This window comes from Sapajus apella, unplaced genomic scaffold, assembly GCF_009761245.1.
Source record: "Sapajus apella isolate SASKATOON/1434 unplaced genomic scaffold, GSC_monkey_1.0 scaffold139, whole genome shotgun sequence".
Lineage (NCBI taxonomy): Eukaryota > Metazoa > Chordata > Mammalia > Primates > Cebidae > Sapajus > Sapajus apella.
Window position 1 is genome coordinate 2,298,764 of NW_022437079.1, and position 18,173 is coordinate 2,316,936.

Consider the following 18,173-nt stretch of genomic DNA (forward strand, 5'->3'; position numbering starts at 1 on the left):
TCGAGACCAGCCTGGCCAATGTGGCCAAACCCCATTGCTACCAGAAGTACAAAAGTTAGCAAGGTCCACACGGTGGTGCACACCTGTGTTCTCAGCTACTTGGGAGGCTGAGGGAGGAGGATCACTTGAGCTGCAGTGAGCCATGACTGTGCCACTGCACTCCCGCCTGGGCGACAGAGTGAAACCCTGTCTCAAAACAATTTAAAAGTTTAAAAAATTTAAAAATATCCTTTTTAAAAAAAATTTTTTTTATTTATTTTTTTTAAAGATGGGGTTTCACCATATTAGTCAGGCTGGTCTCGAACTCCTGACCTCAGGTGATCTGCCCACCTCAGCCTCCCAAAGTGCTGGGATTACAGGTGTAAGCCACCGCACCTGGCCTATTTTTTTTTTTTTTTTTTTTCGAGACAGAGTCTGGCTCTGTCACCCAGGCTGGCGTGTGATGGTGTGATCTTGGCTCACTGCAACCTCCGCCTCCTGGCTTCAAGCGATTCTCCTGCCTCTGCCTCCCAAGTAGCTGGGATTACAGGTGCATGCCACTACGCCTGGCTAATTTTTGTGATATATACATATTTTTAAGAGATAATATGATTGCTGACTTAATAGACCACAGGATAGTATGAACATACCTTTTTTTTTTGAGATGGAGTTTCGCTCTTGTTTCCTAGGCTGGAAGGCAGTGACAAGATCTTGGCTTATTGCAACCTCCGCCTCCCAGGTTCAAGCAACTCTCCTGCCTCAGCCCCCTGAGTAACTGATATTACAGGTGTGCCTTACCAAGCCTAGCTAATTTTTATATTTTTAGTAAAGATGGGATTTCACCATGTTGGTCAGGATGGTCTCGATTTCACGCTGTCACCTAGACTGGAGTGCAGTGGTGTGATCATAGCTCACTGCAGGCTTGAACCCCTGGGCTCAATGATCCTCCTGCCTCAGCCTCCCAAACTGTTAGGATTACAGGTTGGAGCCACTGTGCCCAGCCAAACTGACCCTTTCTATGTCACCTTACATAGCTCTACTTCATTCTTTTAAATAGCTGCATAGTCATCTATTCTCTGGATAGACCACAATGTATTTTATACACACACGGGCACACTTTTTTTTAGAGACAGAGTCTTGCTAAGTTGCATAGTCTGGAGTACAGTGGCTATTCACAGAACCACCCTGCTACTAATCAGCACCAGAGTTTTGACCTGTGCTGTTTCACACCCAGGCTGGTTCACCTCTCCTTAGACAGCATGGTGGTCCCCCAGCTCCCAAGAGCTCGCCATATTGATGCCCAACTTAGTATGGACACCGTATAAGCATCATACGCTACAGCCCAGAACTCCTAGACTCAAGCGATCCTCCCACCTCACCCTCCTGAGTAGCTGATTACAAGGTGGCCACCACCACAATGTATCACAATGGATCACTATTGACAGACATATAGGTTATTCACATATAAGTTATTCACATCCGGTTATTCACAAAACAAATGCTCTAAATCACAGTTAAACTACAGCTGACGATTGCAAAATTTCTGGGAGAGTGCTGATATTTATTTTCCCTCCTTTAGTTCATTCTGGCAGTTTACAGCCTGATCTCAGCACTCAGGTAGGGCTGTGCAAACCTCCGTGGATGGATGACTAAGCCAGGCATGCTTGCACCCTTTCCGGGATCTATGGCTGGGGAGGCTTGTGAGTGCCTGCAGAAATGCCTGTGTGAAGGCTGGGGGGTGGGCAGGAAGAACAGGGCTGGGAAGCACGTACACATTCAATTCTGGGCTGACTGACCCTGACTCAAGGGTTCAGGCAGAGAAGTTAATGGCCTGGAAACTCCAGAGCACTCAACCAGGTCTGACTCATGACAATTATCCAGAAACGAGTCATATCACTGGTTGGTTTTCCTCCAGAGCTGCCACACAGTCTTTGGAAAGGGCCTGTGACATGAATCATTAGGATCCTGAGAAAGATGAGAGGTGTATCATTTCGGTGTCATTCGCTGGAAGACGTCTGCTTAGCCCTCATTACCTTAATATTTTGAGTGCCTGCCAAGTAGAGGGTCCATTCATGGGTGACACAGATTCCACCTGCATCCCCAGAATGATCGACTGAAAGTGTCAGACACATGTATCAGCACTTCTTCCCATTCTTTTTTTGAGATGGAGTCTTGCTCTTGTTGCCCAGGCTGGAGTGCAATGGCGTGATCTTGGCTCACTGCAACCTCTGCCTCCACGATTCTCCTGCCTTAGCCTCCCAAGTAGCTGAGATTACAGGGCACTCCCCACCATGCCTGGCTAATTTTGTATTTTTAGTAGAGACAGAATTTCCCCCTGTTGGTCAGGCTGGTCTCGAACTCCCGACCTCAGGTGATCTGCCCACCTTAGGCTCCCAAAGTGCTGAGATTACAGGCATAAGCCACCATGCCCAACTCTCATTCTTATTTTTTTTAAAGATGGGGTTTCACCATATTGGTCAGGCTGGTCTCGAACTCTTGACCTCAGGTGATCCGCCCACCTCAGCCTCCCAAAGTGCTGGGATTACAGGCATGAGCCACCGAGCCCGTCTACCCTCATTCTTTTATTTCTATTCAGTGGCCTTCCTTCCTTCCTGTTTCATGAGATTGCGTCTCACTATGTTGCCCAGGCTGGAGTGTGGTGGCTATTCACATACATAATCATGGCTTACTGCAGCCTCCAGTCCCTGGCCTCAAGCAATCCTCCCACCTCAGCCTCCTGTGTTGCTGGGACTACAGGCCCATGTCACCATTCTTGGCCTATTCAGTAGCTTTTTCAATACTTCTTCTTTTCTTTCTTTTTTTTTTTTTTTTTTTTGAGACAGAGCCTTGCCCTGTCACCCAGGCTGGAGTGCAGTGGTGTGATCTCGGCTCACTGCAACATCTGCCTCCCTATTCAAGAGATTCTCCTGCCTCAGTCTCCAGAGTAGCTGGGACTACAGGCACCTGCCACCATGCTTGGCCAAGTTTTGTGTTGTTAGTAGAGATAGGGTTTCACCATATTGGCCAGGCTGGTCTCAAACTCCTGGCCTCGTGATCCAGCCACCTTACCTCCCAAAGTGCTGGGATTACAGGTGTGAGCCACCATGCCCAGTCTCACTTCTTTTTCAAAATGAAAATGGCTTTATTGGCTGGGTGCAGTGGCTCAGCAGCTACTCAGGAGGCTGAGGTGAGAATCACTTGAACCAGGGAGGCAGAGGTTGCAGTGAGCTGAGATCGCACCATTGCACTCCAGCCTGGGAAACAAGAGCGAAACTCCATGTCAAAATTTAAAAAAAAAAAAAAAGAGAGAGAGAAAATGGCTTTATTATCTTTTTCTGATTATAAAGGAAATGCTTGCCCATTATAAAATAAAATTTCAGACAAGTATATAGCAAGGGAGTGGGCCAGGTGCAGTGGCTGATGCCTGTAATCCCAGCACTTTGGGAGGCAGAGGCAGGCAGATGACCTGTGGTTGGGAGTCTGAGACCAGCCTGACCAACATGGAGAAACCCCATCTCTACTAAAAACACAAAATTAGCCGGGCACAGTGACTCATGCTTGTAATCCCAGCACTTTGGGAGGGAGAGGTGGGCAGACCACGAGGTCAGTAGTTCAAGACCAGACTGGCCAACATGGTGAAACCCCATCTCAATAAAATAAATAAATAAATAAAATATAAAAGAAAAATACAAAATTAGCTGGGTGTGCTGGTGCATGCCTGAAAGCCCAGCTACTTGGGGGGAAAGAAGAATTGCTTGAACCTGGGAGGCGGAGGTTGCTATGAGCCGAGCTTGCACCATTGCACTCTAGCCTGGACAACAAGAGTGAAACTTCATCTCAAAAAAAAAAAAAAGGAGGGAGTGAAAAAGTCACCCATCAGGTGATTCCCAGAGATCCTGCTACTGGCATTTTGGAGCACATCCTTCCAGACTTTCTCTGTGTGTCTGCACACAACAGAGACACATATTTGTAAAGTTACCAATAAGTACAGATGTCTGCCCTCATTTGGAGGAGCTGCCCGTGTTCCATCACGAGGGTTCCTTTCATCCTCTCCTCTCTCCCCAGCTGAAGATCTAACAGAAGGCCATGGCAAGGACTTAATCATTTTTTTTTTGGACAGGGTCTGTCTCTGTGGCCCAGGCCGGAGTGTAGTGCTATGATTTTGGCTCACTGCAGCCTCAGCCTCCCAAGCTCAAACCATCCTCCCACCTCAGCCTCCCAAGTAGCTGGGATCCCAGGTGTGCACCACCACACCCAGCTAATTTGTGTATTTTTGGTAGAGATGGGGTTTTGCCATGTTGCCCAGGCTGGTCTCGAACTCCTGGGCTCAAGCAGTCCTCCCACTTTGACTCTCAAAGTTCTGGGATTACAGGCACGAGCCAACATGCCTGGCCTCCTGGCCAATAAGCTTTTTTTTTTTTTTTTTTTTTTTAAAAGATGGGAAGATGGGGTTTCACCATATTGGTCAGGCTGGTCTTGAACTCCCGACCTCAGGTGATCCACCCCCCACCCCCGTCTTGGCGTCCAAAGTGTTTGGATTACAGGTGTGAGCCACCGAGCCCTGCCTTTTTTTTTTTTTTTTTTAATTGAGATGGACTCTTACTGTGTTGCCCAGGCTGGAGTGCAATGGCAGGATCTTAGCTTACTGCAAACTTCACCTCCTGGGTTCAAGTGATTCTCCTGCCTCAGCCTCCTGAGTAGCTGGGATTACAGGTACATGCCACCACACGTGGCTAATTTTTGCATTTTTAGTAGAGATGGGGTTTCATCCTGTTGGCCAGGCCTGTCTTGAACTCCTGACCTCAGGTGATCCACCTGCCTGGACTCCCAAAGCGCGGGGTTACAGGCATGAGCCACCGTGCCTGGCCCAGACAAGATTTTAATGAGCTTACTAAAGGCATCTAAAGATGGCGTTATGGTTTTAACAATTTAGCTGCGAAGAACTCCAGTGAGTTCACATGCATATGAGTCTGGTGGGAGGAACATGTACTTGGGGGCAGACCAGCTGAGCTCTAGACTTCTCTTTGCCGTTTTCCTACATGGGCCAGCCAGTCCCCTCACCTCTCTGAACCTCATCTGCAGTTGAATATGTGAAACCGGGTGTGAAGTACTATGTACTGTGTAGAATAGGAAGTACTATGTGCTAGGTACTATATAGAGGGATCGCTGGGATTCTGTGGCAGAATAGGGCAGAGACTTTGATTTCTCAGTCCAGGAAGAAGGCAAGAATTTTAGTTTCCCTGGAAGAGACCTAAAGGTAAGTCTCATCACATACATCCAAGAGCCCTAGAAACGTTGAGAGCTCAAAAGCACTTCAGAGATCAGAGGAGTCCCCACTAATGCAGTAATTGTAAACATGTGTCCATGGACAACATGGCCTAATTGAGAGATGGGATCGATGTGTGCATCTTAGGCATTCTATGTCTGGCTTGAGGTCCTGGAGCTTCCTGAGACTCATAGTTCTCTTCCTGGTTCTGCCCCAGTGAGACATATGGCCGTAGGCATGTTCCTGAAGCCTCTGGGCATGCTGATTTTCTCATCTGTGAAACAGAGTTTATGACCCTGCTGTACCTGTCTCACAGAGTTACTGGGAGGTGCAAATGAGGCCCCACATGTGAAAGTGTTTTGGAAGGGGATAGTGTTTCTCACCCACAAAGCTGCCTCATGGCAGTGCCAGGCCACTGCCGCAGGGCACAAAGAAATGATGGGCACAGGTAACCCAGACCGTACTTCAAGGTGGGTCTTCCAGGGTGGGAGTCTACAGAGAGTCCGTGAGTGCCTACTGTGCCAGGCACTGCTCTGGTGCTTCTGGGGTGATACAGGGAGAAAGGACAGACAGTGTCCCTGCTTTCAGAGCTTAGCTTCTGGAGGGAGGTAGACAATAAGAAGGGACACAGGGTTGGGCGAAGTGGCTGACACCTATAATCCCAGCACTTTGGGAGACCCAGGCAGATGGATCACCAGATCAGGAGTTCAAGATCAGCCTGACCAACATAGTGAAACCCTGTCTCTACTAAAAATACAAAATTTAGCCAGGCATGGCAGCATGCACCTGTAATTCCAGCTACTAGGGAGGATGAGGCAGGAGACTCTCTTGAACCTGGGAAGCGGAGGTTGCAGTGAGCCGAGGTCATCCCACTGCACTCCAGTCTGGGTGACAGTGAGACTTCAACTAAAAAAAAAAAAAAGTTCTGTCTCTTATAGACTGTGTTGGGGACGGCGGTGAATGTTAAGGGCTTGCAAGGGCTTTATGCATGAACAGCACAACCTCCTGAACCTTCCTTTTTTTTTTTTTTTCTTTTTTTAAAAGATGGGGTTTCACCATGATGGCCAGGCTGGTCATGAACTCCTGACCTCAGGTGATCCACCCACCTCGGCCTCCCAAAGTGTTAGGATTACAGGCATGAGCCACCGCGCCTAGCCCCTCCTGAACCTGCCTAGCAGAAAGTTGAGACAGAGAGCGAGCTTGCCTAAGGTCACTTCACTGCTCCATCCTGGGGTGGCATTCAAGCCCAGGTCTCACATCCCAGGTGCAGCCTCTACACCCAAGACTGCCCCTCCAGGAGAGGTTGGGAGGGGGTTCACTGAGGCCACATGGTGGAAGGAGGACCCAGAATAGGCCCCTCTCAGCTCTCCAAGGTTTCCTGTTTCAGCCAGTGAGATCCCAGCACTGGGTTCCAGAAAGGAAGTGCATTGCCCATGCTAGGCCCTGTCTGGTGTCATGAGGCTTCGCCCTCAGCCCTCAGTTGGCAGGGGCAAGGAGGAGGGGTCAGCTCCATGAACCCAGACAGCCAAGAGCAATCTGATCCAGCAGGAAGCTGGCCTCCAGCCAGACCAAGCATTGATGGCACCTGGAGCCTTTGTTCCCTTTATTCCCGTTGCAAACTTTCCCAGCACCTGTGCTGGGCCTCAGGAGCACCTGGGCCGGGAAGGGGCTCCCACGGGATCTGGTTCTCCTGCAGCAGGGAGTGGCCAGCTCCTGATCTGAGGGAGGAGGCCTCGTGATAAAACAACAATTGCGTCCACTTACAGCGCTCACTGTGGCCAGGTGTGTCATTCCCACAACAAGCCCAGGGGCGGGTACTGTTATCCCATTTAACAGATCAGGAAGTACAAGCACAGAGAGGGAAGGTGACCTGAAGTGAAAATACTGTGGGCTTTGGAATGAGCAAACCCCAGCCCTGTTTGCCTCTGTGACCTTGGGCAAGACATGTCAGCTTCACAGAGCCTGTCATCTGATGCTGACCTCGAAGACTGCAGTGGGAATTGAATGACTGGAAATAAGCAAAGCCTCTGGCACCAAGCTCTGGATCCACATTGTCTTTGTAACCCCCTCCCACCAGAGTTCTGTGACCTTGGGCTTGTTATTACCACTGTGCGTCAGTTCCCTCCAGTAAACAGGTATAAGAATATTACCTAATAAGGCTGTTGAAAGCCTGCAGCTCTTTGGAGAGGAATAGCTCGTGCTCCTGAGACCATCCAAGGAAGATGCCATTAATATTGCCCTCTTTGCTTTCTATCAAAATAAACAAAGAAACACAAATAGAAAAACCGGTCTTAGGCTGGGCACAGTGGCTCATGCCTGTAATCCCAGCACTCTGGGAGGCCGAGGCCAGCGGGATCACAAGGTCAGGAGATCGAGACCATCCTGGCCAACATGGTGAAACCTCAACTCTACTAAATATATAAAAAATTAGCTGGGCCTGTGGCACTTGCCTGTAGACCCAGGTACTCGGGAGGCTGAGGCAGGGGAATCGCTTGAACCTGGGCGGCGGAGGTTGCAGTGAGCCGAGACCGTGCCGCTGCACTCCAGCCTGGGTGACAGAGTGAGACTCTGTCTCAAAAAATAAAAGAGAAAAAGAAAAACCGGTCTTAGAGTTATTTTCCCTTTGAGACAAAAGCCAACATTACTCACAGTTAAACCCAGAAGATTTTCTCAGAAGGAAAACCAGAAGTGACAACTCAAGTCCCAACGTGGCTACCAGGATTCTATTTCCACACCCTCAGACGGGACAAATGACCCCCGCCCCGGGAAGCAGCAGTGACAAGAGGACAAGATGGATTGTTGTAGGCACACGTAAAGTCGGGAAAGGCTGGTGTGGTGGCTCACGCCTGTAATCCCAGCACTTTGGGAGGCAGAGGTGGGTGGATCACCTGAGGTCTGGAGTTCGAGACCTCTGGCCAACATGGCGAAACCCCGTTTCTACTAAAAATATGAAAATTAGCCTGGCATGGTGGTCTGTGCCTGTAGTTCCAGCTACTCAAGAGGCTGAGGCAGGAGAACCAGAGACTCGGAGGTTGCAGTGAGTGGAGATCGTGCCACTGCACCCCAGCCTGGGCGGCAGAGCAAGACTCTGTTTAAACAACAAAAGATAGAAGAAGTCACAGACAAGGTCTTGTATCTCCACAGTGCCTGGCTACCACAGGCACTCAGTAAATGTAGGAGTAAGTGCAAAAATGACTTAATGAAGCAAAGCTTAAGTCGTTTTCGGGAACAGCAGGTCATTCAGCTGGGCTGGAGAAGAGGTCCTTTTGGAAAACGTAATGCAGAGGGAGGGGGATCGAAGCCAGATGCGGACGATCTTGCTGAAAAGCACGGTCTTTGCCTTGACCACCCCATGCAGTCCCGATGCCGGCAGGGCTGGGAGCAGCTGGCCAGGCAGCGAGGCTCCCACAGGCTCTGCGTGGCCCCATCTGTGAGTTGTGGCTGCCACGCCCAGGCTATCCGGCCTCGCCAGCCAGGCTCCGCCCAGCACCCTAACCAGCACCACAGCCACCCAAGGTCATGCCCCAGACACCACCCGCCCAGCTGGCTCCTGGGCAAAGCTGCCAGCACAGCACTTCTGCTCACTCTGTAATTTAAACATGACCTCCTCTTCAGCCTGGAGCCCTCGTGGCTTTCTGCCCCGCAGACATACACTCCGCTGCGGGGAGCTGCTGGCACAGAAGAGGTCTGGAGTCTCGTGGGAACTCCCGGACCTCGGCTACGAGGCGACTCCTCCCAGCTCCGCGAGGCTGAGGCTGGACGCGGCCCGGGCTCCTTAGTCCAGGACTAGGGAGACGACGCCCCCTTGTGGCCGGGAGCCGCCCAGCACCTTTGCCTTATTTATTTAAAGAAAATACCTTTCTGAAAAACCAAGAATATCAATAATTTAGGTTATGCAGGTTGACAGCTCAAAGAATCTCATAGCAAAGAATTTTTGAAAAATCTGTTTTGGATTTGCCAAAACCAAAGCAAACGTTTCTGACTCTAATTTCTTTTTTTTTTTTTTTGAGACGGAGTTTCGCTCTTGTTGCCCAGGCTGGAGTGCAGTGGCACAATCTCAGCTCACTGCAACCTCCACCTCCCGAATTTAAGCAATTCTCCTGCCTCAGTTTCCTGAGCAGCTAGGACTACAGGCATGCACACTACACCCAGCTAATTTTTGCATTTTTAGTAGAGATGGGCTTTCACCATGTTGGCCAGGCTGGTCTGGAACTCCTGACCTCAGATGATCCACCTGCCTCAGCCTCCCAAAGTGCTGGGATTACAGATGTGAGCCACTTCACCTGGCTTCATTTCTTTTAATGCTAAACTGTGAAGTCAGGAGGACGGGGTGTCTGAAAATTGTTTTAATTATTTGCCAGCTCCATGAAGAATCTTCCCAGCTAACTATGCTCCGTGAGGTTGCTGAACACGCCTTCTGCGTTTTCTTTTTTTCTCTTGTTGTGTGAGGGGTAATGCAATAGCCTTCTGCCTTTTTCCCCTTATTCTAAGAGCTTATGAGGGCAGTAGATCCCTAGTTCTCTGAATGAATGCAAAGGTAGAGGGCTCCTCTCTACATGTTCCTGAGCCTTACAAACAAAGCCTTTCACCTCTACAGTGTTTGTTTACAGTGGAAACATACTTCTGAGTGTCTGTGACATGAACTCATTTACAAGCATTTTGTTGGCGTTACACAATGCCCTGTGTTCGGTGCCAGTTATTTGTGGTTGTGGAGGAGGAGGAGGAGGATTCAAGAAAACCAGATTCTGATCTCAGGGGCCTGTTTCCACTTTAGACACAACATACACATATGAGACAAGTTGCAAACAATTACAAAACAGCAGCAGAGTGTCAATGAAAAATACACGTGCTGAGAGCCAGGAATCAGCGTGGGAGGAAGGCTGATGGCCGGGTGCTTACTGGAAACATGGTTAGAGAGGAGTCTGGAAGAAGGCCAGGCTCACTGATGGAGACCTTTCGGGGGCTGGACTGATGTTAAATAGGAAGCCAGCATCTACTCATCTCTGGAGATAGAACCGTTATGTCCCCCAAGGCACCATGGCCCGCCTGGCACGTACTCTCACTGGTTTGCCTTGCAAAGATTCCGCAGTCCTCTCCACCTTCTTACTCCCACCATTTGGCTGCCACAAATAGAAATCACTGCTAGGGATACCCGGTCCACCTGCACACCTCTTCCAGCTCCTAGCAGGCTTCAGACTGTACCAGGGAGCATCAGAGCACAGCTCACTAGCAACACTGCTTATGCCCTGGTCTACCCCTGCCTCTGTCTTCCAAGGGAAAAACCAAGTCCTTTGAATCCCCAGAGCCACGAGGTCCCCAGCTCATGAAGCCAGGGCTGCCACTCACTCTGCAGAGAACACCTGAGCAGCATGGCTGCAGGCCCTACTCATTGATGGGGCTGCAGCCAACTGCAGGCGACAGCTCTCCACTCTGACTGTGACTGCCCTTGAAGCTTGTCCCAGTCACGAGGTTCCGTATAGAGACCATGGATTATGAAATGCAATACCTGAAGCTGTGTAGCTTGGGGGCAGGAGGCAACTGTTTTTAACCACCTCTCAGGCCAGGAAGGTCATTAGTGAGGAATGTTGCGTGTGGGAGATTGTAATTTTTCAAAACACACACAGAAGGCCAGTTGATTCATTTATAGTGAAAAACGCAATTGCCACACAATTTGGAAAAACTCAAAGGACCTACAAAGCTGTTCAATGACTAAGAAACTCAATTAAAGACAATCAGATTGAGCAAATAGCCAAAGACATCAGGTCAAGAAAGCCCAAGGCAGCCACATTACCATGCCAAGTTCTACCTCCTTCATCTCTGCATCTGAATTCCATCAGGAGTTTATTTGTTTTGTTTTTTTTTTTCAGATGGACTCTTGCTCCGTCACCCAGGCTGGAGTGCAGTGGCATAATCTCAGCTCACTGCGACTTCCACTTCCTGGGTCCTAGCAATGTCTCAGCCTCCCAAAAAGCTGGGATTACAGGCATGCACCACCACACCCAGTTAATTTTTTTGTATTTTTAGTAGAGGCAGGGTTTCACCATATTGGTCAAGCTGGTCTCAAACTCCTGACCTCAGGTGGTCTGCCTGCCTTGGCCTCCCAAAGTGCTGGGATTACAGGTGTGAGCCACTGTGCCCAGCCATCCATCAGGACTTATTTATTTTATTTTATTTTTTTGAGACGGAGTTTCGCTCTTTTTGCCCAGGCTGGAGTGCAATGGCGCGATCTCGGCTCACCGCAACCTCCGCCTCCCATCAGGACTTTTAAACAATCAGGATACATCCCCGTCCCATGGCCATGAGGACTGAATATAACCCTAGGCAGTTGCCCACCCACTGCCTCTGGAATGGCTCACGGCCGATTCTCTGGGAGAGATTCTGCTGTCAGCAATGAGCTCAGCTTTTGGACTTGTACCTGTTTGGATTTGGCTAGCCACTGGATGACCCATTTAGATTCCGTAATCTGGCTTCTGAACAAAACAACTAGGGCCAGGTAGGATAGTTCACGCCTGTGATCCCAGCGCGCTGGGGAGCCAAGGCAGGAGGATCACTTGAGGTCAGGAGTTCGAGGCCTGGGCAACATGACGAGACCCTGTCTCTACCAAAATACAAAAAAGTAACCAGGCATGATGGTGCATGCCTGTAATCCCTGTGCTTTTGGAGGCTGAGGTGGGAGGGTTGTTTGAGTCCAGGTGTTCAAGACCAGCCTGGACACACAGTGGGACTCTGTCTCTACAAACGATTGAAAAGTTAGCCAGGTGTGATGGCGCCTGTAGTCCCAGCTACTCAGGAGGGTGAAATGGGAGGCTCCCTTGAACCCAGGAGGCTGAGGCTGCAGTCAGCAGTTATCATGATCTCAGCTCACTGCAACCTCCGCCTCCCGGGTTCAAGCAATTCTCCTGCCTCAGCCTCCCAAGTAGCCATCACGCCTGGCTAGTTTTTTTTTTTTTCTGCCCACCCTCCCCCTCCAGCTAATTTTTTTGTATTATTATTTTTTATAATGAGCCCTGCCTAAGCAGGACCTCAAAAAATCAGGTTATAAACTCATAATTGTTCCTCTCCATGGAAATCTTTAGTAAAAGGCAAAATATTTATTCGTTATGAAGAGAAACCAGAGCATTTTTCTGTATTATTAGCAGAGACAGGGTTTCTCCATATTGGCCAGGCTGGTCTTGAACTCCTGACCTCATGATCCCATGCCTCGCTCGGCCTCCCAAAGCGCTGAGATTACAGGGGTGAGTCACCACCACCCAGTTTTGCGTGACAGCCTGTGGGTCAGGGATCAAGCAGAGGATCTCACAAAGCAAAGAGCGGGGCGTGTCTTCTGCAAGCTGCCGCCACGCAGTCACAGCAACAGGCTCGGGGAGCCCTGAGAGCAGTTCTCAGTGAGGATTGGTGCCCGGTGGAAAGCCTGTGTCCCTGTTGGTGACAGTGGGGAAGAGAAAGGCCAGGGTCAGGGAAGCGGTGGCTCTTGGCCAGAAGAATATTCCACAGAGCAGAAGGCAGAAGGTTCCATTTGGTGGCCTCTCGGGGCCCATCATATAGCCAGGTGTTGTCTGACCTTGCCGTGGCTTCCGGAACCCCTTGGAAATCCAATGAAAATAAGGAACCACTTCCCAGAAAGACACATACACACATGGATTTTGCACATGAATTCAGGAGGTCTGTGTCCTCCTCGAGCCAACATTCAGGCACCCTAATCTCAAACCTCTGCTCTAGGGAGGACTACAGAAAAGCCGCTTATGGGCCTGTTCGACCTGGCTCCTGCCCGTGCAGAAACCGTTTACTGAGCAGGAGGTAAGATGCGACTGGAAGGCACAGACAGTCAGATGTCAACAGAGAAAGCCAGGAGCCTTCACACACATCTCCACAGAGCAGGAGGCTGCAGGCGCCGCGTGGCTCTGAGTACAGCTTTCCTGACAGCAGAGACGGAATGGGGACACAACATCTGTTTTGCATAATCTGCTCATTGCAGAGGCAGCCAACAGAACCTGCAGCCCCAGACACGTTTCCCCCAGCAGTGAAGCTTATCAGAGAACAGAAAAGATAGGGGGAACCATGTTTCAATGTGGATGAAACTGGCCAATATGATAAGAAAATGAAATTGTCAACATGTATGAGGAAGCTCCAGGGTTTTATGTACCCAAATTCGGGGACTCTGGTATGTAGTGACAGTGTGGTACGCATGGGGAGTTCCCTGGGTCACTCCTACACGCTCTCAGCTCCAGACTGGAAGTAGTAGAGAAGTAAGGGCTCTTGCCTATACATTGGATTATTGGTGTTTTTTGTTCGTTTGTTTAGAGAAGGGGTTTCACCATGTTGGTCAGGAGGCTGGTCTCGAACTCCTGACTTCATGATCCACCCACCTCGGCCTCCCAAAGTGCTGGGATTACAGGCGTGAGCCACCGCGCCCGGCTTTTTTTTTTGTATTTTTAGTAGAGATGGGGTTTCATAATGTTGGCCCGGCTGGTCTTGAACTCCTGACCTCAAGTGATCTGCCTGCCTGAGCCTCCCAAAGTGCTGGGATTACAGGTGTGAGCCACCACGCCCAGCTGCAAGCAGCATTTTCTTTTTTTTAAGTTGAGACAGGGTGTTGCTATCACCTAGGCTCGGCTCACTGCAGCCTCCACTTCCTGGGTTCAAGCGATTCTCATGCCTCAGTCTCCCAAGTAGCTGGATCACAGGCGCCCTCCACTGTGCCTGGCTCATTTTTGTATTTTAGTAGAGATGGGATTTTCCCTTATTGGGCAGCCTGGTCTTGAAGTCCTGACCTCAAGTGATCTGCCTGCCTCAGCCTCCCAAAGTGCTGGTATGAGCCACCACACCCAGCCTAAATTTAAAATATATATGTGTGTGTGTGTGTGTGTGTGTGCACATATATATATTTTACTTTATTTATTTTTTTAAAAAAGATGGGGTTTCACCATGATGGCCAGGCTGGTCCTGAACTCCTGACCTCAGGTGATCCACCCACCTCGGCCTCCCAAAGTGCTAGGATTACAGGCGTGAGCCACTGCACCTGGCCATAAAATATATTATTACATTAATTTCACCAGTAGTTTTCATGTTTTTACTTTTAAAAAAATGCAGCTATTTTTTTTTTTTTTTTTTTTTTGAGACAGAGTTTCACTCTTGTTACCCAGGCTGGAGTGCAATGGCGCGATCTCGGCTCACCGCAACCTCCGCCTCCTGGGTTCAGGCAATTCTCCTGCCTCAGCCTCCTGAGTAGCTGGGATTACAGGCACGCGTCACCATGCCCAGCTAATGTTTTGTATTTTTAGTAGAGACAGGGTTTCACCATGTTGACCAGGATGATCTCGATCTCTTGACCTCATGATCCACCCACCTCGGCCTCTCAAAGTGCTGGGATTACAGGCGTGAGCCACCACACCCGTCCAGCTATTGTTTAAAACTACATGCTTTTCTGCCATGGTGAAAAGCAAATTACTAAATTAAAAAATAACTACTAGGCCACGTGCAGTGGCTCATGCCTATAATCCTAGCACTTTGGGAGGCTGAGGCAGGCGGATCACTTGAGGCCAGGAGTTCGGGACCAGCCTGATTAACATGGTGAAACCCCGTCTCTACTAAAAATACAAAAATTAGCTGGGTGTGGCGGTACGCACCTGTAATCCCAGCTACGCAGGAGGCTGAGGCAGGAGAATCGCTTCAACCTGGGAGGCGGAGGTTGTAGTGAGCCAAGATCACACCACTGCACTCCAGCCCGGGCAACAGAATGATACTGCATCTCTAAAAAATAAATAAATAAGTAAAAACTACCTACGTGGCTTGCATAATGTGTTGATTTGCCAGCAGCTGCTTAGAACAAGCCTGGTGTGTACTGAGTGCAATTGTTTGCTGCTGTCGGTGCTCAGTGGCTGACACATGGTAAGTGCTTACTGAACAGGAGTTTTTGGGTTTTGGTTTTGTTTTGAAATGGAGTCTCGCTCTGTCAACCAGGCTGGAGTGCAATGGCGTGATCTCAGCTCACCCCAAGCTTCACCTCCCACGTTCAAGTGATCTTGTGCCTCGGCCTCCTGAGTAGCTGGGATTACAGGTTTGCGCCACTGTGCCTTGCTAATTTTTTGTACTTTTAGTAGAGACAGGGTTTCACCACGTTGTCCAGGCTGGTCTCAAATTACTGAGCTCAGGCAATCTGCCTGCCTCGAACTCCCAAAGTGCTAGGAATATGGGCATGAGCCACCACACCTAGCCTGTTTTGTTTTTTTTTTTTTCTTTTTTTGAGGCACAGTCTTACTTTGTCATCCAGGCTAAATGAGCGCAGTGGTGTGACGTCAGCTCACTGCAGCCTAGGTGTCCTGGGCTCACGCAGTTGTCACACCTCAGCCTTTTGAATAGCTCTAACTATAGGCATACGCCACCGTGCCCTGCGGATTTTTTTTTATATGTTTAGAGATGGGGTCTTGTTATGTTGCCCAGGCTGTTCGCAAACTCCCGAGCTCAAGCGATCCTCCCGCCTCAGCTTCCCAAAGTATTGGGATTACAGGTGAGAGCCACCGTGCCTGGCCTCGAATGGCAGTTTTGAAGGCTTCTCTCGGTCCCCTCTCTTGCCTCGGACTTGGCAATCTACACCTGGAAAGCATTGTCTGTTTCCTTCCCAGCTTGTCCTACTCACTGGCAATGAGAGCCCCAGGTATTTGCTTTTACCCTCCCAACTCCCAGCGCCTCTCCAGGGCTGCCCAGCTCCCAATGAATTTCCCAGTGAATGCAGGTGGGACTTTCTGGGTGCCCCGTCTCTCATCACCTCCCCTCTCCCACCAGCTCTGGGCCTGAGCACCTCTGTGTCCCCCGGAGTCCACCCACCTGGGTGTGGTGGTCACTCTTTGCCATGGTCACTCTCAGGTTTTCTCCTTCGGCCCCACACTCCTGAGGGTTGATCTGTGATGCTGGGGAGATGGGACGCTGCCAGGAGGGGCTACTGGCAGGCTGCCACAGAGGCCTCTGCCCTGACAAATTCACCCCTGAGACCCTGAGTCTGCCCTCAGCCTGGCAGCTGGTGGAGAGGAGATCCGGGTCTCAGCTGTGGACTCAGACTAATCAATTGCTCAGAAGGACAATATAGACACCAGATGGTGAGTTTTCAGTGCATTTAGTAGGGTGAGAACGGTTTTTGTTTGGAAACTATCTTGATCAGCCACTTTTGTTGAGGAAGGGCTGTGCTTAAACACAGGAGGAATCAAACGGCTTTACAGAGAACGCTAACCTGAACGGGGCGGGGGGGAGGAGGTGAGGGACCCCAAAAGAGAAGAGACGGGAGGATGGTCACAGAAATGAAGGAGGGAGGAGCGGGGAGAAAACGAAATACCAAAGTCAGAGCCTGGGACATGTGTGTCCCGTGAGAATTCAGTGCCGGAGACACCAACGGGATTTTTTTTTTGATACGGAGCTTTGCTCTCGTCGCCCAGGCCGCAGTGCGATGGCGCGATCTCGGCTCACCGAAACCTCCGCCTGCCAGGTGCAAGCCATTCTCCTGCCTCAGCCACCTGTAGCTGGGATTACAGTGCACATCACCGCACCAGGCTTTTTTTTTTTTTTTTGTATTTTTAGTAAAGATGGGGTTTCTCCATGTTGGCCAGGCTGGTCTCAAACTCCTGAGCTCAAGTGATCCACCTGCCTCAGCCTCCCAAAGTGCGGGGATTACAGGTGTGAGCCACTGCGCCCAGCCGCCTTTATTTTTAAATTGGCTGTTTTTGTTGTTGTTGAGTTGTGGGAGTTCTTTCTATGCTCTGGATATTAATTTTTTTTATCAGATATAGAATTTGCAGATTTTTCTTCCATTGTGTAGATTGCTTTTTCTCTCTGTTGATTGTATCCTTTAATGCACAGGAATTACACGTTTTGATGGAGTCCAGTGTCTGCACTGATACGGTTTTGGTGGTGTAATTCCAGTTGCCTATTGTTGCTTTTTTTGCCTGTGCTTTTAGTGTCATATCCAAGAAATCACTAACTCCAGTGTCATGAAGTTTCCCCTATGTTGTCTTTGAGAGTTTTATTTTTTTAATTTTTGAGACAGTCTCACTGTGTCACTCAGGGTGGAGTGCAGTGGCACAATCTTAGCTCACTGCAACCTCCGCCTCCCACATGCAAGCGATTCTCCTGCCTCAGCCTCCAGAGTAGCTGGGCCTTACAGGCACATGCCACCACACCTGGCTAATTTTTGTATTTTTAGTAGAGATAGGGTTTCATCATCTTGCCCAGGCTGGTCTTGACCTCCTGGCCTCAAGTCATCCGCCTGCCTAAGCCTCCCAAAGTGCTGGAATTATAGGCATGAGCCATGGTTCCAGGCCGAGAGTTTTATATTAATATATTTATAAGATTTTTTTTTCCTTTTTTTAAAAAGAAAGGAAGGGAAGGATATTTACAAGGTTTTTATTTAAACTTTTTTGGCCAGATGCGGTGACTCACAGCTATAATCCCAGCACTTTCGGAGGCCGAGGCACTTTTGGATCACGAGATCAAGAGATCGAGACCATCCTGGCCAACATGGTGAAACCCTGTCTCTACTATTAAAAAAAAAAAAAAAAAGAATTAAAGTTTTCAGCTTTGGCTTAAAACTGCAGAAGTTTATTCTCTTACCATTCTGGAGGCCTAAAGTTTGAAATGAGTCTTCTGGGGCTCAACTCCACGTGCTGGTAGGCCTGGTTCTTTCTGGAAGCTCCAGGGGAGACTCCAATTCCTTGCTTCTTCCATTTTCCGGTGGTTGCAGGATTCCTGGGCTTGTAGTTGCGTCACGCTGCTCTCTGCTTCTGTGGTCACATTGCCTTTTCTGTCCTCGTACCTGCCTCTACCTTCCTTTTGCAAGGACATTTGTAATTACCTTTAGCGTCTACTTGAATAAAGGAGAGTTTCTCCTTCCCGAGGTCCTTAACTTTATCCTATCTGCAAAATCCCTTTTCCCTGATGAGGT

General features: G+C 49.4%; 1 non-coding gene across 1 annotated transcript; it reads right to left on the reverse strand.

The window, feature by feature from the left end:
- Positions 1-12,248: 12,248 nt before the first annotated feature.
- Positions 12,249-12,365, reverse strand: LOC116540426. The gene has a single exon (XR_004264437.1). It is a non-coding gene; the product is annotated as a U5 spliceosomal RNA (small nuclear RNA).
- Positions 12,366-18,173: the final 5,808 nt, after the last annotated feature.